Below are 24,140 nucleotides of genomic sequence, written 5' to 3'. Positions count from 1 at the left end.
CATATGCAAATCAGTCTGACCCTGTGCCTCATGGGAACAGTCCAGCCCGAACTGCCAAGCCATGCCTTCCCTGGTCCGGAAACAAGCTTCCGAGGACCGGTTTCTGGCATTCCAGCCGTCTTCAGCCCGGCTTGCTTGAATCCAGTGGTGTGGAGAGCATGGGACTCACGTCTGAGCATACCCATCCCACTCGGGGTGACAAATGCAAAAACCACAGTTGATGGACAGAATGCAGAACAATGTCATACATTCACCCCAGTACAGAGATCTGGGCCTAAATCCATCGTTTTTTGCACTCCACACCACCCCAGTTCAGACATGGCCATATGCAAATCAGTCTGACCCTGTGCCTCATGGGAACAGTCCAGCCCGAACTGCCAAGCCATGCCTTCCCTGGACCGGAAACAAGCTTCCGAGGACCGGTTTCTGGCATTCCAGCCGTCTTCAGCCCGGCTTGCTTGAATCCAGTGGTGTGGAGAGCATGGGACTCACGTCTGAGCATACCCATCCCACTCGGGGTGACAAATGCAAAAACCACAGTTGATGGACAGAATGCAGAACAATGTCATACATTCACCCCAGTACAGAGATCTGGGCCTAAATCCATCGTTTTTTTGCACTCCACACCACCCCAGTTCAGACATGGCCATATGCAAATCAGTCTGACCCTGTGCCTCATGGGAACAGTTCAGCCCGAACTGCCAAGCCATGCCTTCCCTGGACTGGAAACAAGCTTCCGAGGACCGGTTTCTGGCATTCCAGCCATCTTCAGCCCGGCTTGCTTGAATCCAGTGGTGTGGAGAGCAATGGACTCACGTCTGAGCATACCCATCCCACTCGGGTGACAAATGCAAAAACCACAGTTGATGGACAGAATGCAGAACAATGTCATACATTCACCCCAGTACAGAGATCTGGGCCTAAATCCATCGTTTTTTTGCACTCCACACCACCCCAGTTCATACATGGCCATATGCAAATCAGTCTGACCCTGTGCCTCATGGGAACAGTCCAGCCCGAACTGCCAAGCCATGCCTTCCCTGGACTGGAAACAAGCTTCCGAGGACCGGTTTCTGGCATTCCAGCCGTCTTCAGCCCGGCTTGCTTGAAGCCAGTAGTGTGGAGAGCATGGGACTCACGTCTGAGCATACCCATCCCACTCGGGGTGACAAATGCAAAAACCACAGTTGATGGACAGAATGCAGAACAATGTCATACATTCACCCCAGTACAGAGATCTGGGCCTAAATCCATCGTTTTTTTGCACTCCACACCACCCCAGTTCAGACATGGCCATATGCAAATCAGTCTGACCCTGTGCCTCATGGGAACAGTCCAGCCCGAACTGCCAAGCCATGCCTTCCCTGGACCGGAAACAAGCTTCCGAGGACCGGTTTCTGGCATTCCAGCCGTCTTCATCCCGGCTTGCTTGAATCCAGTGGTGTGGAGAGCATGGGACTCACGTCTGAGCATACCCATCCCACTCGGGGTGACAAATGCAAAAACCACAGTTGATGGACAGAATGCAGAACAATGTCCTACATTCACCCCAGTACAGAGATCTGGGCCTAAATCCATCGTTTTTTTGCACTCCACACCACCCCAGTTCGGACATGGCCATATGCAAATCAGTCTGACCCTGTGCCTCATGGGAACAGTCCAGCCCGAACTGCCATGCCATGCCTTCCCTGGACCGGAAACAAGCTTCCGAGGACCGGTTTCTGGCATTCCAGCCGTCTTCAGCCCGGCTTGCTTGAATCCAGTGGTGTGGAGAGCATGGGACTCACGTCTGAGCATACCCATCCCACTCGGGGTGACAAATGCAAAAACCACAGTTGATGGACAGAATGCAGAACAATGTCCTACATTCACCCCAGTACAGAGATCTGGGCCTGAATCCATCGTAGGCCCAGATCTCTGTACTGGGGTGAATGTATGACATTGTTCTGCATTCTGTCAATCAACTGTGGTTTTAGCATTTATCACCCTGTGGAGTGCAAAAAAACGATGGATTTAGGCCCAGATCCTTGTACTGGGATGAATGTATGACATTGTTCTACATTCTGTCCATCAACTGTGTTTTTTGCAATTTTCACCCCGAGTGTGCTGGGTATACTCAGACGTGAGTCCCAGGCTCCACACCACTGGAGTCAAGCTATCCAGGCTGATGAAGGCAGATAGCCAGAAACCGGTCCTTGGATGCTTGATTCCGGTCTGGGAAAGACATGGCTTGGTAGTTCGGACTGGACTGTTCCCATGAGGCACAGGGTTAGAGCTGATTTGCATATAGCCAGTGTCTAACCCAGGGTGGTGTGGAGTGCATAAAAACGGTGGATTTAGGCCCAGATCCTTGTACTGGGGTGAATGTATGACATTGTTCTACATTCTGTCCATCAACTGTGTTTTTTGCAATTTTCACACCGAGTGTGCTGGGTATACTCAGACGTGAGTCCCAGGCTCTCCACACCACTGGAGTCAAGCTATCCAGGCTGATGAAGGCTGATAGCCAGAAACCGGTCCTTGGATGCTTGATTCCGATCTGGGAAAGACATGGCTTGGTAGTTCGGACTGGACTGTTCCCATGAGGCACAGGGTCAGAGCTGATTTGCATATAGCCAGTATCTAACCCAGGGTGGTGTGGAGTGCAAAAAAACGATGGATTTAGGCCCAGATCCTTGTACTGGGGTGAATGTATGACATTGTTCTACATTCTGTCCATCAACTGTGTTTTTTGCAATTTTCACCCCGAGTGTGCTGGGTACACTCAGACGTGAGTCCCAGGCTCTCCACACCACTGGAGTCAAGCTATCCAGGCTGATGAAGGCTGATAGCCAGAAACTGGTCCTTGGATGCTTGATTCCGGTCTGGGAAAGACATGGCTTGGTAGTTCGGACTGGACTGTTCCCATGAGGCACAGGGTCAGAGCTGATTTGTATATAGCCAGTGTCTCTCCCAGGGTGGTTTGGAGTGCAAAAAAACGATGGATTTAGGCCCAGATCCTTGTACTGGGGTGAATGTATGACATTGTTCTACATTCTGTCCATCAACTGTGTTTTTTGCTTAAAGAATTTTAGCCATAAAATAGGGAGGAAACTAATCAAGGAAATGTTAACTGTATATAAAGCTACTTGTGTAGTGATTGTAACATATGGCGCATGTCTGTGGGAACACGCTAATGTGAGCTCTCTGCAGGTGGTTGAAAATCTTTTTATGAAATACTTACTAGCCGTCCCGCAAAGTGTTTCTACATATGTCTGTCATGTGGAACTTGGGGAGCCTTATCCAGAAGACACTATAAGGACTGCCCCAGTCCTACTATGGCATAGAATATGGACAGTAAACAATGCGGATTGAACCGCTTGATTATGAATAATGTGACTGGGCTAGAGAAATGTGGCAAAATAAGATGGCTGTGTTATGTGAAGAAATTCCTGACGGCTTTGGGCATGGGGAATTATTTCTCAGATCCATCTTCTGTATGTAACATCACTAGAAAGCTTTTAAAAGAAAAATGTATGACCTTCCTGCATGAAAATAGAACTATGACCGAAATGAAGAAAATAATGGTAGTAGCCCACGAGCAAATTGTGTCTTCTAGGAACACACAGCCATACTTGAATTTACTAATGAGTGACCATGAAAGGTTTTTATTAATTTGTTTTAGATTGAATCTATTGTTTCGGTAACTCAGTTTTCCAGTAATGAATGATTGGTCGAAAATCTTGATTAAATGTGCCTGTGATGAATTGTCAGTTCAATCTGATATACATATACTTTTCTTTTGTAAATTTTATACTGTACCTAGACGTAGGTAGGTTGTTCCATTACTGAAGACCATCGGAATTAATCGCTGTCGCCCTGCTTTTTTAGCTCTACAGAAGCTTGATAGTATTTTAACTGTAGTATTTATTTCTTCATTTCTTATAAATGTTTTTAAATCACGGAAATCAATTGTAATCTGAATTATCTGGGACTATTATGGGTGTATTGTAAGAACTTTTCTTTCTTTTAACTGTGATTCCTTAAATGTACTTTTATGGTTATTTTGTCTTAAAAACCGAATAAAGTTTCGAATTGAATTTAGTGTTTGATTTGCTCAAACGCTCCGTCCATCCGTCCATCATCCCCTTTTGTATCGCGTTAGTGCAATTATGAGCAGACATTCACAGATAAAGATTTCAAGTATGGACATTGTTAGACCTGGCATCATTGGCGTGAATCTCCCTTCCATTTTGTCAGATTGCTTCTTCTGTTTTTGATATGTTTTTGCTGGTTATATGCGTTGGGCACTGTGCCACTGCTATTCAGTGCCACAGTGCAAGTGCCCCCTATGTTACATTGATGTACTAATTAGTGATTCCATGATTGGGTTATTTGATTTACTTGTCAAACCCTAGTACAGTGCACCATGTGTGCCCAGGGCGTGTAAATCAAATGCACTGGTTGTTCCACCCACAGAAGCAGCTTGTAAAGTGTGTCTCAGGCCTGTCATTGCAAGGCCTGTGTGCAGTCTAGGACTGCCATGTCCACTTGGCAAGTGCAACAACTTGCCAGCCCCTAAACCTGCCCTTTTCTGCATATCATACAACCCTAAAGTAGGCCCAAGGGCAGGGTGCATTGTAAGTATAAGGTAGGACATGCCCTGGTGTGTGTAGCATGTCCTGATAGTGAATTACAGTCATTTTCGTTTTTCACTATTGCAAGGCTACCTTTTCTCCATAGGCCAGAATGGGCAGTAAGATTATTACATCTTATAATCCTAACTGACTCAGGGAACATGGTAGAAATTCGAATTTAGTATGCCTGAACTTTTAGTAAAGTTGGTTTTAACATTCTGTGATTGAAGATACCTCTTTTAGAAAGTAGGTATTTTCTTGTATTGAGGCGCGACGCATCATCTCCCCCCAGAGCATGGAACCAACGCATCTCCCTTTACGAGCGTTTTGTTTATTTTGCATTACGCATCCAGGTACTTTTGTGAGAACTGTGTCACATTTATCACCAACTTGAAGTGAGCAACTTTTACCATCTTTAAGTCAATGTTAAGTACAGTATTGTGGATTTTGTCGTTTGTGGTCTTGTGTTAAATCTATTTAAAGAATACTTATTTTAAAAAAACCTGTGTTGTGTCCATCTGAAGTGTTTTCACTGTATTACTGTGTATATTCACAAATTCTTAACACACTGCCTCTGAGATAAGCCTGTCTGCACGTGCCAAGCTACCAAGGGGGTGACCAGGGGTTATCTAGGAGTGTAATCCCCTTATCCTGACTTTGAAGCAACGGTCCCTATTTGGACAAAGGTGAATACCATTGCCAACTAGAGACCCCAGATCTAACATTGGTGTCAGCGATGGGATTCGAACCCACGCCTCTGGAGAGACTGGAGCCTGAAAGTATGGCCCAGGAATCTGCCTTAAAGAGAAGAGGTAGGGGGTGTGGGAAACCATCCCCCGTTGTTCTCATGGTCCAGGAGGAGGAAGACCTTGAGGGGGATGCCCTGGAACCTACAGGGGAGCAAGTCACTGAACTGGAGAACCTACCTAAGCTGACCCATTGGCAGTAAGAAGGGGGGCCCTCCAGGGAGGAATTTTGTGCAAATCAGAAGAAGTGCCCTTCTCTTGAGGGTCTGAGGCAAAAGGCCACAAACCAGGCAGCAGGTGGTCAGTCTGGATCACATTGGTTCTACTGGGAGAACGGCCTCCTGTTTACCCAGCCTAAGGTTGCTGAGCCTGGGTTAGCCTGTGTGCTGGTGGTACCCCAGTGCTTCAGAGCCTTCCTACTGGGATTGACTCATGACGTACCTTTAGCTGGGCATCTGGGGCAGAACAAGACCTTTGAAAGGCTTGTCTCCCACTTTTATTGGCCCAGATGTGGAAGAGTTCAGATACTCATTGTACAACTTGTCAAACTTGCCAGGCAAGTGGGAAGAGTGGAGGGAAGCACAAGGCCCCTCTCCAACCTTTCCCTGTAGTCAGTACCCCCTTTGGATGGGTGGGCATTGACATTGTGGGGCCATTGGACCCCAAGATAGCCATGGGAAACAGGTTTATCCTGGTCTTGTTGTACCATGCTTCCAGGTACCCGGAAGCCATCCCGCTCATGACAGTGACGGCCCCAGGTGGTGGGACGTGCACTGATGGGGATTTTCTCTCGTGTGAGGTTCCCCAGAGAGGTGGTGTCTGACTGAGAGGTATAAACTTCAATTCCAGTTATATGAAGTCTCTGTGGAAGGAGTGTGGTGTTACCTATAAGTTCACCACTCCTTACCACCCACAAGGTAATGGGCTGGTTGAGAGATTCAACCGGACCCTTAAAGGCATGATCATGGGTCTTGAAGACCTGATGAGGCGTAAGTGGGATGTCCTCTTGCCATGCCTTCTTTTTGCCTACCATGAGGTGCTAAAAAGTCCATAGGGTTCAGTCCCGTTGAACTGTTGTATGGACACCCAGTAAGAGGACCTTTGAGTCTGGTCAAGGAAAGCTGGGAGCAATCTCCCAGGAAACCTACCCTGGATGTTTACAGTAACATGCTGGCCTTCAGGAACCAGACTCGGCAATTCAGAGATCTCGCTCAGGCAAATCTGGAAGCCAGCCAGGAAGAGATGAAGTGGTGATACGATCAGAATGCCACTCTGATTGAGCTTCAGCCTGGACAGAAAATTTGGGTCATGTCCCCTGTAGAGCCTTGTGCGCTCCAGGACAGGTGGACCGGTCTATTTGAGGTGGTGGAGTGCAAGAGTGATGTCACCTATTTGCTGAACTTGCGATCTCCCAGGAACCCTTTGCGGGTCCTACATGTTAACTGCCTGAAGCCCCACTTAGCAATGTCCAAAGTGGGCATGCTCCTAGCGACGGATGATGGGATGGAGGAGGAGACAGAGCCTCTTCCTGACCTCCTGTCTACAACAGAGCAAGATGGATCAGTGAATGATGTCACTGGTTGTGCCACCCACAGAAGCAGCTTGTAAAGTGTGTCTCAGGCCTGACATTGCAAGGCCTGTGTGCAGTCTAGGACCGCCATGTCGACTTGGCAAGTGCACCCACTTGCCAGCCCCTAAACCTTCCCTTTTCTGCATATCAGGCAACCCTAAGGTAGGCCCAAGGGCAGGGTGCATTGTAAGTATAAGGTAGGACATGCCCTGGTGTGTAGCATGTCCTAATAGTGAATAACAGCCATTTTCGTTTTTCACTATTGCAAGGCTACCTGTTCTCCATAGGCCAGACTGGGCAGTTAGATTACTACATCTTCTAATCCTAACTGACTCGGGGAACATGGTAGAAATTCGAATTTAGTATGCCTGAACTCAGAATGATAAAATACATCTTTTAGTAAAGTTAGTTTTAACATTCTGTGTTTGAAAATACCACTTTTAGAAAGTAGGTATTTTCTTGTCTAACTATCCAGGCCTGCCTCTGCTAGGTTGTGTATTTCTTGTCTGGAGTTTGAGTGACAGGACTGGGGGATTCCAGGAGACAGAATGAGTCAGCCCAGTGGTGAATAGGGAGATCTGCATCTATATGAGAGGGAGGAGTTGCACCAGGGACCTGAATAGGGCTGGGCCTCCTTTCCACAATGCTGGCTCCACCCCCTGGGGTGCTGATGATGTCTCTGCCCACAAAAACAACACTACAATTTCCTGTACATTTCCTGTAGTGTAGTACACCGTTGGTACAGTATGTAATATACAAATATATACATAGGGTGCTCCTGTACATGCAGTCAGTTAATCCATCAATACAATATATACAAATCCTTGTTTGGATAATTATGAACCAAACGGTGTAAATGCGTCGACGTTTCGGTCTCTATTGTCTACTTTTCACCGAGACCATCCTCAGGACTAAGCGTTGCACATGGAATCTACAAAAACATATACAATATATACAATCAATATAAAGGATCCAGCTACTTATGTCCAATATATAATCGTCTGCTTACATTAAAATACCATCACCACACCCAGTGTGTCCAAAACCTTTACTAGATATATACATATGTACAACCATTAACACCTCAAATAAGGTTCCTCTATACTCACTAGACAAGATGTCTTCCAAAGCCACAATCCACCCCTACTTCTCAGGGTTATTGACACCACTCCTAGATAGACATTACACAGATTCAGATTGTAGTCCTATCCCACAGGCAAAGATATTATACAAAATCGAGTATGGAGCTTACCTCCACCGTAACTCCACTTGACACGTATAGGTTTCTCTTTAATCACGTGCACTAAGGCAAAAATCGGCTCTTGAATAGCCTGCCAACCTTACAAACTGCAGGGGGAACAAACGTAAAATATCGAGTCACTTAAACCCATCCACTTCGGGGGAAGCCCACTCTAATGTCCGGGACACAGTCAGGGCAAGGGACTTACTTGGAAAGCTTTATCCACAGACGCGACCGTATCACTCAAGTCTCCGTCAGCGTCTGTAAACCTCGTACATGAGCATCAAAGTACTCTGTCGAGTCTACGCGCATGCGCACATCGTAGCGCTCGAATCACCGCGAATGGGGGCCATCTTAGAAAGGAGTGTAATCTATCAGAATACCCAAGTAAAAAGGACTTAAATCATCATATATAGTGCAATAACCGCTAAATGCCTACAAACTAATAAACAACAATACAAGGCTAAAAGTCCTTAAAGGAAACAACAATTAACAAAAAGAGTGGTTATCATGACCAGGACCAGTCAAAGAATACCTACAGTTCGCTAAAATTTCACTATTAATACAGGTTGCAGAAAATCAAGCGTTTCATCCTTATAAAGTTGCCAAATTGTGCCACTCCACACATTGGTTTAAACCATACTCCACTGTCTTTCCAGTCCAAATCCATCTGTTCTCTTTTAATGTAAGTAGACGATCCACATTGGTCCTTCTTTTAGAACCTTTAACAATCTCTATTACATACCATTTCATATCTTTAGGGGCTGTTAATACTTTGCACCTAATGCGGGACTGGTGTTGGATTATTCTTTTCCTCACTTCTTGCGTGGTTTTGCCTATGTACAATAGTTTGCATGGGCATTCTATGCAATAGATGACATTCTTTGTGAGGCAATTTGAATGATGTTTGAAAACAATTTGTTTTCCATTCAGTACACAGATTTTAGTTGGTGTAGTAGTGTCACATGCGGCACATTGTCCACATGGGTAATGTCCTACAATAGGTGGAAGCCCCCATTGATTATGTAGAGTGGAAGGTTTGGGTTCCCTATAGGTTTTAACCAAATGATCCCGAAGGTTTCTTGCTCTCTTAAACGCAAATCTGGGGAAATTTAGTTGGGGCTCAACTTTTTGTATCAGATGCCAATTTTTTGAAATAATTTTCTTGATCTGATTGGACTCTGTGCCAAAAGTAGTTATACAGGCAATGGTGTTCTCAGTTCCTTCCTTCCTCTTGTTTTCATCCAGCAATGCCGTGCGGTCATAGTACCATGCACGTTTGAGTGCTCGTTTAGTTAGCCTATATGGGTACTGTCTGGCACTCAATTTTTGTTGGAGAATCTTAGCCTCCCTGAAATAATCCTCCCTCTTGGTACAATTACGTTTGATTCGCAAGAATTGTCCAAAAGGGAGGTTATCTCTTAGATTTCTCGGGTGATGACTCGAGTATTTCAGCAAGGTGTTGCGTGCTGTGGGCTTCGTATATAGGTCCACTACCAACACACCATTGTCATTCTTGATAGTCAGATCCAAGAAATTTATAGACTGATTACTGTACTCAATCGTGAAACGTAAGTTAGGATTTTGCTCATTGAGCCATGCATGGAAGGATAAGAGATGATCTTCTGGGCCCTCCCAAATTAAACAGACATCGTCTATATACCTCAGGTATTTTTTAACCTGTTTGCCAAAAGGGTTGTTATTGAAAATAACTTTCTCTTCAAAATCTGCCACGTAAAGGTTCGCTATATCTGGGGCGAAAATCGCGCCCATAGCCACCCCTTTTCGTTGACCATAGAAATCGTCATTGAATATAAAGTAATTCCGTTCCAGTGCTATCTTAGCACACTTGATCACAAATTCCACCGGAACTTGCATGGGGCGAACTTGGTTCTGCAATACTTTGTCGATGATGTGTAGGGCTTCGTTTTGTGGGATATTGGAGTATAAACTCTCAATATCCATTGTCACTAGGATATTACTGTTCGGGATCATTTGGTTAAAACCTATAGGGAACCCAAACCTTCCACTCTACATAATCAATGGGGGCTTCCACCTATTGTAGGACATTACCCATGTGGACAATGTGCCGCATGTGACACTACTACACCAACTAAAATCTGTGTACTGAATGGAAAACAAATTGTTTTCAAACATCATTCAAATTGCCTCACAAAGAATGTCATCTATTGCATAGAATGCCCATGCAAACTATTGTACATAGGCAAAACCACGCAAGAAGTGAGGAAAAGAATAATCCAACACCAGTCCCGCATTAGGTGCAAAGTATTAACAGCCCCATTGGTGGAACATTACATACAACAATCTCATGGTCCTAAAGATATGAAATGGTATGTAATAGAGATTGTTAAAGGTTCTAAAAGAAGGACCAATGTGGATCGTCTACTTACATTAAAAGAGAACAGATGGATTTGGACTGGAAAGACAGTGGAGTATGGTTTAAACCAATGTGTGGAGTGGCACAATTTGGCAACTTTATAAGGATGAAACGCTTGATTTTCTGCAACCTGTATTAATAGTGAAATTTTAGCGAACTGTAGGTATTCTTTGACTGGTCCTGGTCATGATAACCACTCTTTTTGTTAATTGTTGTTTCCTTTAAGGACTTTTAGCCTTGTATTGTTGTTTATTAGTTTGTAGGCATTTAGCGGTTATTGCACTATATATGATGATTTAAGTCCTTTTTACTTGGGTATTCTGATAGATTACACTCCTTTCTAAGATGGCCGCCATTCGCGGTGATTCGAGCGCTACGATGTGCGCATGCGCGTAGACTCGACAGAGTACTTTGATGCTCATGTACGAGGTTTACAGACGCTGACGGAGACTTGAGTGATACGGTCGCGTCTGTGGATAAAGCTTTCCAAGTAAGTCCCTTGCCCTGACTGAGTCCCGGACATTAGAGTGGGCTTCCCCCGAAGTGGATGGGTTTAAGTGACTCGATATTTTACGTTTGTTCCCCCTGCAGTTTGTATGGTTGGCAGGCTATTCAAGAGCCGATTTTTGCCTTAGTGCACGTGATTAAAGAGAAACCTATACGTGTCAAGTGGAGTTACGGTGGAGGTAAGCTCCATACTCGATTTTGTATAATATCTTTGCCTGTGGGATAGGACTACAATCTGAATCTGTGTAATGTCTATCTAGGAGTGGTGTCAATAACCCTGAGAAGTAGGGGTGGATTGTGGCTTTGGAAGACATCTTGTCTAGTGAGTATAGAGGAACCTTATTTGAGGTGTTAAGGGTTGTACATATGTATATATCTAGTAAAGGTTTTGGACACACTGGGTGTGGTGATGGTATTTTAATGTAAGCAGACAATTATATATTGGACATAAGTAGCTGGATCCTTTATATTGATTGTATATATTGTATATGTTTTTGTAGATTCCATGTGCAACGCTTAGTCCTGAGGATGGTCTCGATGAAAAGTAGACAATAGAGACCGAAACGTCGACGCATTTACACCGTTTGGTTCATAATTATCCAAACAAGGATTTGTATATATTGTATTGATGGATTAACTGACTGCATGTACAGGAGCACCCTATGTATATATTTGTATATTACATACTGTACCAACGGTGTACTACACTACAGGAAATGTACAGGAAATTGTAGTGTTGTTTTTGTTGCCTATGATTTGAGCCTCTAGAATCTTGTGAAAAATCAAAACATCATTTTCTAAAAAATATAAAAAAATTTTATGGAGATGCCATGTTGCTTATGTTTTCTTTTGAAGTAAAGTACTTGTATAAGACTTAATATAAATTGTTGAGATATTGGAAATAATTCCTCAAGGAGCCTTCTTCTATTTAACTTATGTTACCCAGTTCCTTGGGGACTATTGGGTTGTCCTGTTTCTATTGGATGTCTCTGCCCTGCACTGTGAAAGAAGAGAAGGAATCATGTCACCAAATTGCTCCAGGGCTGTGCTTTCCCTCCACAATGCTGGTTCCACCTCCTGTGGGGCGTCTGATGTTTCTGCCCTGCACGATGAAAGGAAAGAAGGAGTCATGTAAACAGAGTGCTCCAGAACTAGTTTGGACTGGGCAAAGGCCCCACTGCCTTCAGAGAACAAAGAGAAAAGTAGTATACATATTGGGACCCAGACCCAAGAACTTTAGATCACTTTTGGGAACAAGACACACCTTTTGTCAAGGGGAAGAACCAAGGAAGCTGCAGGAGTTTGTACTGCCCCTCTGCCAGTGTGCTGTTTGCTGGGTTGGCCTGCAGTGGTTTCTTTATTGCCAAGGAAAAGGAGAAGGAATGTTTTAAGGACTTTCATCATCTTACAGAATATTCTCCAAGGGCTTGAACTTGTGCTTGCCTCCTGCTGAAGTCTCAGGGACAAAAGACTTCACCTCCAGCTCCCCTCTGAATTTCCTTGCTGGGAATTTTATCTGCAGAAGCCTGCGTGTCGCTGGGAGCTGGAAGCGCGACGCAACAAGAAGAAGCGTGTCACCGCTGCATTTGTAGCCATCGCATCGCTGGAGAAGCGTGCCACTGCCGCATCTCCCAAGAAGTGTGTCTTCGTCGAAGCTGTCTGCTGTTGCATCACAGGAGAAGCGTGACGCCATCGAGAGGGTCGCCATCGCTAGTACCAGGATTGTTGCTTCACTTCGAGAACCCATCTTGCGCATCATCCCGCACCGGTAAGGATCACGACGCATTGAGGCACGAGGCATCATCTCCCCCGGAGCACAGAACCAACGCATCTCCCTTTGCGAGCCTTTTGTTTATTTTGTGTTAATCATCCAGGTACTTTTGTGAGAACGGTGTCACATTTATCTCCAACTTGAAATAAGCAACTTTTACCATCTTTAAGTCAATCTTAAGTACAGTATTGTGGATTTTTGTCCATTGTGGTCTTGTATTAGGTCTATATAAAGAATACTTATTTTTTATAAAACCTGTGTTGTGTCCATCTGTAGTGTTTTCACTGAATTACTGTGTATTTTCACAAATGCTTAACACGCTGCCTCTGAGATAAGCCTGTAAGCACATGCCAAGCTACCAAGGGGGTTAGCAGGGGTTATCTAGGAGTGAAATCCCCTTATCCTGACTTGGAAGCAAGGGTCCCTATTTGGACAAAGGTGAATACCACTGTCAACAAGAGACCCCCAGATCTAACAGACAATCTTTCTTTTCACACATACCATAAATGGATGCAGCTGCCCTCACCTTTGCAGAATTGTGCTCAAATATTGTGTTCAAATTGTCCTCACACAAACTGAAAGTAAAGCTCTTCACACACTAATAATGTGCACCATTCCCTTTCACAAACGACTCCTCTGCCTGCCCCTTCATACTAATAATGCTCAAGGAGCGTGTACCTTTTCAACGAAGCACACCTGGGTACCATACAAACGCACACAGTGCTTAATTTGTACAGAAATAAGTGCCAGGGCTCTGGTCAGGAGACCAGTGTAGTTTGCACCTCACATTGTCCCTGCCATGCTGCCAATGATAGTAACAACACAATTAATATTCATCACACTCCTATAAGTGTGACAGTTCAAACTATTCCAGGCCCCCAAAGCTATAATACTGGCGTAGGCAGCAGGTAACTGTAATTTGTAACGTATATTGAATTAATAATGAACTGCTGTTGGTGTCATCTCCTCTAGAATTAGCCACACTGCTACAAACACCTACACCTGTGTTGACAATTAAGTGCCTGTGTGGAGCACCGGAAAACACTGGCTCAAATTAAACACGTACACAAACAGAAGTCCAAATGGACTGGATGTGGCCAGATGGCTAGGCCGGTTGACTTCAAAGCTGGGAACACAGTTCGTGTCTCGGCAGGGCAATCTTGTGATTCTGGGCAAATCACATAGGGTCTCATTACGTGACACCACATCTGTCATGGGACCGACCGACACCCGGTTGGCGGTCACCGACCGCCCCATTAGGATGTGACCGAATACTGGGCCTCATTATGATGATGAAAGTCCGACCGCCATCATATCGGGAATGGGACTGCCAGAATTGCTGTCAGCGTCCCCTCCATGGAAATTATAATGTGATCGCAAAAGTGTATTTTTTGTATTGCGATGAGTGCTGTGTGCACACACCGCAGTACAAAAAATACACATCTTGCCTATCCCTGCACTGAATGTCTGACAAAATATCGATTACAAAAATATCTACCTACAAAAATATTGCAACAAAAATGTTGATTACAAAAATATCGTCATGCTATCTCTAAAAAGGTAAGTACAAAAATATCGAGAAAAAAAATATCGATGTCAAAAATATCGTAATAAAAAATATCGTTTTTTAAATTAAAAAAATATGTAATATAAATAAAATAATACTTATAAATGTAATAAACATAGTTAAAATATGTTATAATATTTAAAATTAATAAATAATATACATATGTAATTAAAAAATGAATTAATAATATACATATAATAAATAATATATAATGCCTTAATAATACTTTGAAAAATTATTTTAATAACTTATAAATAAATAAAAATATTATAAATTACAAAATACATGTATACACATAAAATAATAATATAAATAAAAATTAATAAAAATGTAAAAAAAAAATGAAAAAAAGTAAATGTTGGATAGCGTAGGGGTAAAAATTACTATTCTCACTTCAGAGAGTGCAACAGTAGGGAAAGTGTTGGATAGCGTAGGGGTAAAAATTACTATTGCAACTCCAGAGAGTGCAACAGTAGGGAAAGTGTTGGATAGCGTAGGGGTAAAAATTACTATTCCCACTCCTTAGAGTGCAACAGTAGGGAAAGTGTTGGATAGGATAGGGGTAAAAATACTATTCCAACTCCAGAGAGTGCAAAAGTAGGGAAAGTGTTGGATAGCGTAGAAGTTAAAAATAGCATACTTATAAATAAATTTATATTTTAAAAAATGTATTATTAAATAAATATAAACTATTTACAAATATCAATATATAATTATTTTAAAAAATTATTAGCAATAAATAATTTAGTAAAAATAAATGAATAATAAATACCAATTCATAATAATTAATTGCCAATTAATAATTAATTAACAATAATATAATTAACAAAACAATTAAAATAAATTATTAATTAGATTTAAATTACTTCCCACCCTATTCCCCTATAAACCCACAACCCACTGCAGAACATAATTATCAATTAATTAAAATTAATTACCAATTAATAAAAATTAATTACCAATTCAAATTAATTTATAATTCCTAAAAATTAATAATTAATTTAGTACAATTAAATTACTTCCCACCCTATTCCCCTATAAACCCACAACATAATATAATTATAAATCAATTAAAATTAATTCCCAATTAATAAAATGTAAGTTCCAATTAATTAAAATTAATTTATAATACCTAAAAATTATTAATTAATTTAGTATAATTAAATTACTCCCCACCCTATTCCCCTATAAACCCATATTCCGCTACAGAATATAATTATCAATTAATCAATTAATTAAAATTAATTACCAATTAAATAAAATTAATTTATAATTCCTAAAAAATAATAATTAATTTAATATAATTAAATTATTTCCCACACTATTCCCCTAAAAACCCACAACCCGCTACGGTACTAAAATACAAAATTTACATACATTACATAAATAAAAATAAAATACATATTAAATACGTAAAAATATATACATAAAAATCATATAAAAAACGATATTAGTAACTTCGATATTACTAACTTCGATATTAGTAACATCAATATTACTAACATCGATATTAGCAAAATGGATATTACATACCTTCGAAATTTTGTCCCATCGATATTAAAAATATCGATATAACGTACCTTCTATATTATGTCCCTTTGATATTTAAACATCGACATTATTCTATTTCGATATTTAAAAATTGATATTTTGTCTGCCCACCCCTTGCACTATATGGCAGGCACTATGCAGTGCCTGCCACATGGTGCAGGGATATGTATGGGGGCACCATAGGTCATTCTATAGGTGCTCACGGTCCATGGCCGTAAACCACCCAGAATGCATGCTCTCATAGTACAATGGGAGGTGTGGCTCATCTCTGCACCCCGTGGCAGGCACTTTAAGGTGTCTGCCACAAGGTGTAGGGATGAACAAGTCCTCCTCAGCCTCCGATTAGAGGCCATGCACCAAAGGGGGCCCTGCTGGGGGCCCCCAAAGACACTCTCCGTCATGGTTTCCATGTCAAACAGACCAGCACGGAAACCATGTTGGAAACCGTCATCGTAATCTCAAGGGCAGAAAGCCTCGTCCTTGAGATTACTTGCCACATTCTGACTGGTGGACGGGCTCTCTGAGTCCATCCTTTCCTTCCGCCTCAATCAAAATGAGGCGTTCAGAAAGGAATCCGACCTGCACAATACAATGCAGCTCGACGGTCAGAGCCTTTCTAACCGCATCGTAATCGGCCCCTTAATCTCCTTGTGCCAATCAAAAATGAATGTGTCTGTCGATGACACGACTGGTGCTCATGTAAAGCGCTCTCTTATCCTCGGGCCAGTTCTCGCTATATCATACTCATGTTTTTTTTAAATTACAATATAATACACTGGACAGTCCTGAAGAGAAACATCCATTATTATAATGTATCATGGAATATAAACACATCCTTTCTACTCTTGCATTATGGACCCCAAACAAATAACTATTGCCTCACATTCTGGCTGTTTTTCGGCATAGGCAGATGGCGTTGGCATTTAAGTGTTAACGTTTGCTACTGATTCAAATATTCTCATTGCTCCCTATTCAGCTCAAATGGGACCATCAGAGAAATCTCTCGCAGTATAAGAAATTCAAGCTCTCTAATCGAATCTGTCTCGATTGACGCCCCCCTCTCCCTTGTCAAAAAACAGCTCTGCAAAAATACCTCACTGTATGAAAATAAGATTATTTCCACGCAAACCTCTCCTGTTGAGTATGTTATGAATCTTTGTCTTGGATTCATGTTCATGTTCTGCCCACATATGCATTATAACTGGTGACGAGGACTGCATAATGATCCTGCTCACGTTAAAAGGCACGTCATCAGGAAATAATATCGTGACCACACGGAAGGAGACACGTGATTGTCATTTGCTCATGTATAGGTTGTACAGGTTTCGCAGCAGCCATATAAATAGAGGCCGCCTAAGCTGGCAGTGGCGTAGCAGGGTCAGGGTGTACCAGGTGCAGAAAATTTCTTGTCACCCCCGGCTTGACAAAATGGCAAAAATATGTGTTAAAAAACATATTATTGCATTTTGTCACCCGCTCAGTGATGACACCCAGGGTGGCCCACACCCTACGCACCACCCCTTCCTACGCCACTGTAAGCTGGCAGTCACAAATTGTCGCGAGATAACACTCTTTTGGCAGTCTAGCAGCTCCTCTTCAAAGACCGCCTAGACAACAACGCACACAACAGCAACTAGCTCTTCAACATTGTGAAGGAACTTTCCAACCCCAGCTCCAACTCCAACGACATCCCACTGTCACAAGACCTGTGTGACTCGCTGGCCACCTTCTTCCATCGCAAGATCGCGGACATCCACAACAGCTTCGACGCTGTGACCTCCCCAGCAACTACTGAGACCCCACCCCACGACCACCACCCGCAAAAACCGCCTGCTCGGCTGGACCAACATCAGCGAGGACGACACCATCAAGATCATGAACACCATCCACTCTGAGTCCCCAGAAGACCCCTTCCGACACCACATCTTCAACAAAGCCAGCAGCACCATCGCACCACATCTCCGGAAAACCATCAACATCTCCTTTGAAACAGCGACCTTCCCGGAGAACTGGAAGCTCGCAGAGATCAACGCCTTACTCAAGAAACCCAAGGCGGACCCCATGGACCTCAAGAACTGCCAGCCCATCTCCCTGCTCCCGTTCCCGGCGAAGGTCATCGAAAAGGCCGTCAGCAAACAACTGACCAGCTTCCTCGAAAAGAACAGCATCCCGGAACCGTCCCAGTCCGGGTTCTGCAGCAACCACAGCACCAAAACTGCCCTCATCGCTGCCACCGATAACATCAGGGCCCTGCTCGACAACGGAGAAACCTGTCAGCCGCCTTCGACACAGTCTGCCACCGCACACTAGGAACACGCCTCTATGACACCGGAACCCAAGAGAAGGCCCTGGACTGGACCACCTCCTTCCTCTCCGGCAGAACACAGAGCGTCCGCTTCCCCCCCTTCTGCTCCAAAGCCACCGAGATCATCTGCGGCGTACCCCAAGGCTCATCCCTTAGCCCAACGCTGTTCAACGTCTACATGGCACCACTCGCCCATGTTGCACGACGGCACGACCTCAACATCATCTCCTATGCAGACGACACCCAGCTGATCCTCTCCCTCACCAAAGACCCCCACACCGCCAAAACAAATCTCCACGAAGGTATGAAGGCAGTCGCCGGCTGGAGGAGAAACTGCCGACTGAAGCTGAACTTGGACAATTAGAGGTCCACATCCGCGGATCCACCCCCTCGGCCTGGAATGACTCCTGGTGGCCGACTGCACTAGGAGTACCCCCTACACCCAACGACCACGCACGCAACCTAGGGGTTATCCTCGACTCCACCCTTTCCATGACGAAGCAGGTCAACACTGTCTCTTCCTCCTGCTTCAACACCCTCCGCATGCTTCTCAGGATCTTCAAGAGGATCCCCACCGAAACAAGAAGGACGGTCACCCAGGCCCTCCTCAGCAGCAGGCTGGACTACGGAAACACACTCTACGCTGGAGCACCGGCCATACTCCTGAAACCCAACACATTCAGAATGCTTCCACACGCCTGATCCTCGACATCCCTCGCCGCAGCCACATCACACCCCACTTGAGAGACCTGCACTGGCTCCCCATCAACAAGAGAATAACCTTTAAACTCCTCACCCACGCACACAAGGCACTCCACCACACCGGACCAGCGTACCTCAACAGCCGACTCAGCTTCTACACCCCCACCTGTCAGCTCCGCTCCACAGACCACGCCCTCGCGACCGTCCCCTGCATCCATAGAGTGACAGCCGGTGGCAGATCATTCTCCCACCTCACCGCCAAGACCTGGAACACCCTCCCCATATGCCTGTGGCAGACCTAAGACCTCCTAACCTTCAAGAGACTTCTCAAGAACTGGCTCTTCAAACAGAAGCAGCATTCCCCACCCCCCTAGTGCCTTGAGACCCTCAAGGGTAGGTAATGCGCTCTATAAATGCTATGATTGATTGATTGTTGGCCCTAGGCCCTAGTCTTTCAGGGGGCCCCCTGATAGATGGCCCCCCTGTTAGAGCCGACAGGCCTTCCCTGATGACCTGAATGATACTGAAACACAGGTGGATGATTTTAAATATTGTTCTTTTAATTTCTTTTTAATATGGGCAAAGCGCGTCTATTACAGTCATTTCGCAAATAAATGTTGTCTCTATGTTTTTTTAACACTCTGCAACATCCATGAAAAAGTTTCTTTTAGATCAACACAGGACGTCACTCATTTGAAATAGGAGAAGGTATTTGCAATAACATTAGTGAGCTGCAACTTCAGTACAATATTGAAAACACACATCACTCACTTTTTGAATGAGGTCTGAGCTGTATTGAAACTCGACAGTACTGTTGTTGGTAAGACAAACTGTAAGCCTATATCTAACCAGTAATGGGATCTAAAGTTTACACTGGAGCTGGACAGGGTAAAAAAAATATTGCGGCGTTTTAACCTTTTCATTATCTGACATACATTCTTTTTTTTAAAAACTACATTTCTTGTTTCTTAAGAGTGCATCAATTTTACTTTTTACATGGCAAGAAAAGCCTCCTCACCAGCATTTTAACTCAGTTTCCTCATTTAAAAGGTATTTGTACTCCTTAATCATTTCCCTCTTCCATCCCTCCACTATCCTTTTCAATCCAAATAACAAAGTAACATGTCCACCACTCAAATTAATTTCTTATTTCCCCAGACTACTTCATCACTAATCCTGTTTTGGTTCCAGAGTAGCGTGCTACTCACCTAAAAGACCTTGAACGCCTCACAAGGGGTAGCAAGTGCTATATAAATGCAAACCTTTTCCCTCTTCTATCTCTCTCCTATCCTTCTCAATGCAAATAACAGAGTAACATATCAACAGCTCAAATTAATTTCATATTTCACTATACTAATTCTCCACTAATCCTTTATGGTTTCTTGGTGTAGCGTGCTACTTGCCGAAAAAGCTCTTTGACGCCTCGTCAGGGGTAGTAAGCACTATATAAATGCAATTACTATACCATACAATTTCTGAATATTAGAAGGAAAGCTCTTCAGAATTGGAATAAGTCTGCCTGTGCAGTGTCAGTGACCTGGCCAAAGAGGGCATGAAAGAGCTGTAATTAAATCATAAATTCAAAGGTGATCCAAAATACGTTTGGCCTGGGCCCCCAAAATTCTTAAGAAGTCCCTTCTGAGGCCCTGATGGAGCAAAACTACTGCATACTTTTATGCGTTCATTTCGCTCTGTTTTTATAACATGACTTCCATACACAATTTTTTGTCGCATGATTTTATCATGCAGTAAAATTGCCCGGAAAGAGGAAAATGCTGTAAGGAGTTGTGAAGAAAGTTTTCCCTCATGATGAATTATTATTGAAATGCACCTTCTGCCCAGAGCAGGTGGAACATTTCTCCAATTTAGATAAAACGATTAAAATGATTTGATACAAAGTAGAGAGTTTCCCATTTTTATTTTTTGAATTTTTCTTTAAAAAATATAGCTTTTTATTTTTCTAAACAAAATATTTTTATATAAATCCCTAGCAAACACCATTAAACTTGTACACATTTTGTTGTGACTACGTGGTGAGTTCAAAATATGACAGAGCATCTTCATGGAATGCCATTCCCTACTTTGTTCAATCTTCTAAAACAATTTGTGTGCACATTCACAACAATTGTGCCAAAGCGCCTCACTTTCACAAAACACCTGCAACAATAAATACTACCAGTGCTAAATACCACTTCTGTTTGTAGACAGGTGCCTCTGCTCAGCAACATAAAGAGAGTCACGACCAACCTGAATAACACAATGATGAATATCAGAGACCTGCAGAAGAACAGCGCCATAGCAGGATCTCTGTGCACTATATAGCAAAGACAAATGTGTAAACAATCACTTCTGAACTTCTGACACATTGTCTTCTGAAGAAACTCAAATTATTATGCAAATCAAAGAGGTATTGCTGCTTATCATAAATGTTTTAAAAAACAAAATGTTTTGAAACTACATTTGAAAATTACTATATATTTTCTTTTTTACAAAAATCCAACAAAAATATTAAGTAGTTATGAGTCTACAGACAGCACGGTTAAAGCGCACTTTGTTTTTTTAGCATAGGGAGCCAAAGGGTCAGAAAGTTGTGCTGTGTGCAGACCTCTATCTATGACATGGAGACACCTGTTGGTATAATGTTGAAGTAGTGAACATGGAGGAAAAAATTGCTTGAAATGCTTGCAGGTGGTCTCATTTACAAACTAGTTGATTCTCTTATGATTCCCTGTTGTAAGGCACAGGTTTGTGAATCAGTCAAACGAAGCAACAACATCTGTCCCTTTCCAACCATGAGCTAAACTGTCAGATAGGTTGGCAGGGGCGGCTCCTCTGTTGGAGCAGAATAGCAATGCCCCACTTAATTCACTCCCAAAGCCCCAGAGATGAAAAATAAAATAGTAATTGATTAGCATTTTATTTTTCATTTCCCGTCCTAAACAAAGAGTCAGGACGGCGGCGCTGCTAAGTGACAGCAGCAGGGAGGTGGGTGGGTTGTTAAATGCACTGTTTAAATATTCAATTTCTTTTTAAGTGGCCGTCTTGTGATCGCCAGTTACCTATGTGCACTTTAAACCTCTCAACACAGCTGTTTTAAGACAAACCGACCACCTCCTTCCAGGGCTCGCTCATCAAAAGACCCCCCCCCCCCCCGGACACAGCGCACCTTTCACCGACTCCATCACCGACATCAGCCCGCAAGCCATCACTTCCACTGACTACACCTTGCTGGGAGACCTCAACTTCAACCTCTCCATCCTTCAAGACCCCAGCACCTACTCCCTTCTGGACAACCTCCTCAACATCGGAATGAAACTGATCATACCAGAACACATACACTCAGCATAACACATCCTCGACCCCATCTTCACAGCGGGAAACTCCATCAACTTCAGCCACAACTTCGAATTTCCATAGACAGACCATCGTTGCATCCACTTCACCTTAAAAAAACGTTAGCCATAAACCTTCACAGCAGCTCCCACGCAGAAACTGGAACAAGATCTCCAACAACCAGCTCACCGCTTCCCTCAGCAGCTCCACTCCAACCATCACGGACTGCGACCCAAATACTGCAGCCCGAACCCTGCACAAATGGATCACCCAATGCACCAACACCATCGCCCCCCTCTAGAATACCACCAACGCACACGCCAAGAGAGCTAGCTGGTTCTCCACCAAACTCTGCAAATCCAGACGAACCTGCGGAACTTCAAAAAGATCTGGAGAAACTCCAAAACAACAGTAGCACATGACAACCTCAAAGCAGCAACCACCGCCCACCACCAGTTTATCAGAAACACAAGGAAGAAAGCACTCCAAGACAGAATCTCCACCCACGCACACAACAGCAAATAACGTTTCATCATCATCAAAGAATTTACACAACTCAGCCGTGAGACTACTGACATCCCCCCTCCCAGGACCTCTGCAACAAACTCAGCTCCTACTTCCACCACAAAATTAAGACCATTCACAGCAACTTCGATGACGAAAACGATCAAGCGGAACCCACACCTCTCACTCCCTACACCACGCAGCAAACACTTGAAACCTGGACTGCTCCCACTGAAGACACGCTGAAGACGATGAAGTCAAGCCACTCCAGGACCCCTGCCAACCCTTGCCCCCCTCATACCTACCACAGAGCCACCAACATCATTGCCCCTGAGCTTCAGCGAACCAGCAACCGCTCCCTCAAGACCGCCTCCTTCCCTAATGACTGGAAATACAGCAAGATCAACCCTCTCCTGAAGAAACCCTTGACTGGCCCCACCGAACTCAAAAACTTCAAACCCATCTCTCTACTCCCGTTTCCAGTGAAAGCAAGAAAAGAACATCATCAACACCTCCTGATCTGGCTTCAGGTAGCCCTCATCCTCCTGGACTTCTCCGCAGCCTTCGATACAGTCTCTCACCGCACCCTAACAAGGAGACTCCATGATGCAGGGATCGAGGACAAGGCCCTCGTCTGGCTCCACTCATTTCTCTCTGGCAGAATGCAGCAGGCCAAACTCCCACCTTTCCTCTCGGATCCCACAGCGACCACCTGCAGAGTTCCCCAAGAATCCTCCATCAGCCCCATCCTGTTCAACATCTACATGGCCCGCTCACTCCCATCGTCAGATCCCACAGACTCAACATTGTATCCTACACAGACGTCACCCAACTCATGCTCTCCCTATCCAACGAACTCAACGTGTTGAAACATAACTTTCAAGAAGGAATGGAAGCAGTCGCCAAGTGGATGAAGAGCAGCTGCCTACGACTCAACACCAACAAAACCGATGTACTCATCTTGGGACCACAACCCAATGCCTGGTACAACATCTGGTTGCCCCCACCCTCAGTAACCCGCCCACCCCCTCAGACACGGATGCAACCTGGTTATCATCCTGGACTCCAAACTCAAGATGGAGCCCCAAATCAACGCTGTCCGTCCTCCTGCTTCCACATCCTCTGACTCCTATGAAAGACCTTCAAATGGATCCCCCTCAAACACAGAAAGACCATCACTCACGCCCTCCTCATCAGCAGACTCGACTACAGCAACACTCTCTACGCCGGAATCAACAAGAACCTCACCCCTTAACTCCAGAATGTTCAGAAGGCCTCCCCCAGACTAGTCCACCACCTACAGACCCACTGCCACATCACCCAACACCTG

The sequence above is a fragment of the Lissotriton vulgaris genome, chromosome 1_1 (genome assembly GCF_964263255.1).
Source record: "Lissotriton vulgaris chromosome 1_1, aLisVul1.2, whole genome shotgun sequence".
Classification (NCBI taxonomy): Eukaryota; Metazoa; Chordata; class Amphibia; order Caudata; family Salamandridae; genus Lissotriton; species Lissotriton vulgaris.
The sequence above is the reverse complement of the archived record's forward strand: the minus strand, read 5'-3'. Positions refer to the sequence as shown.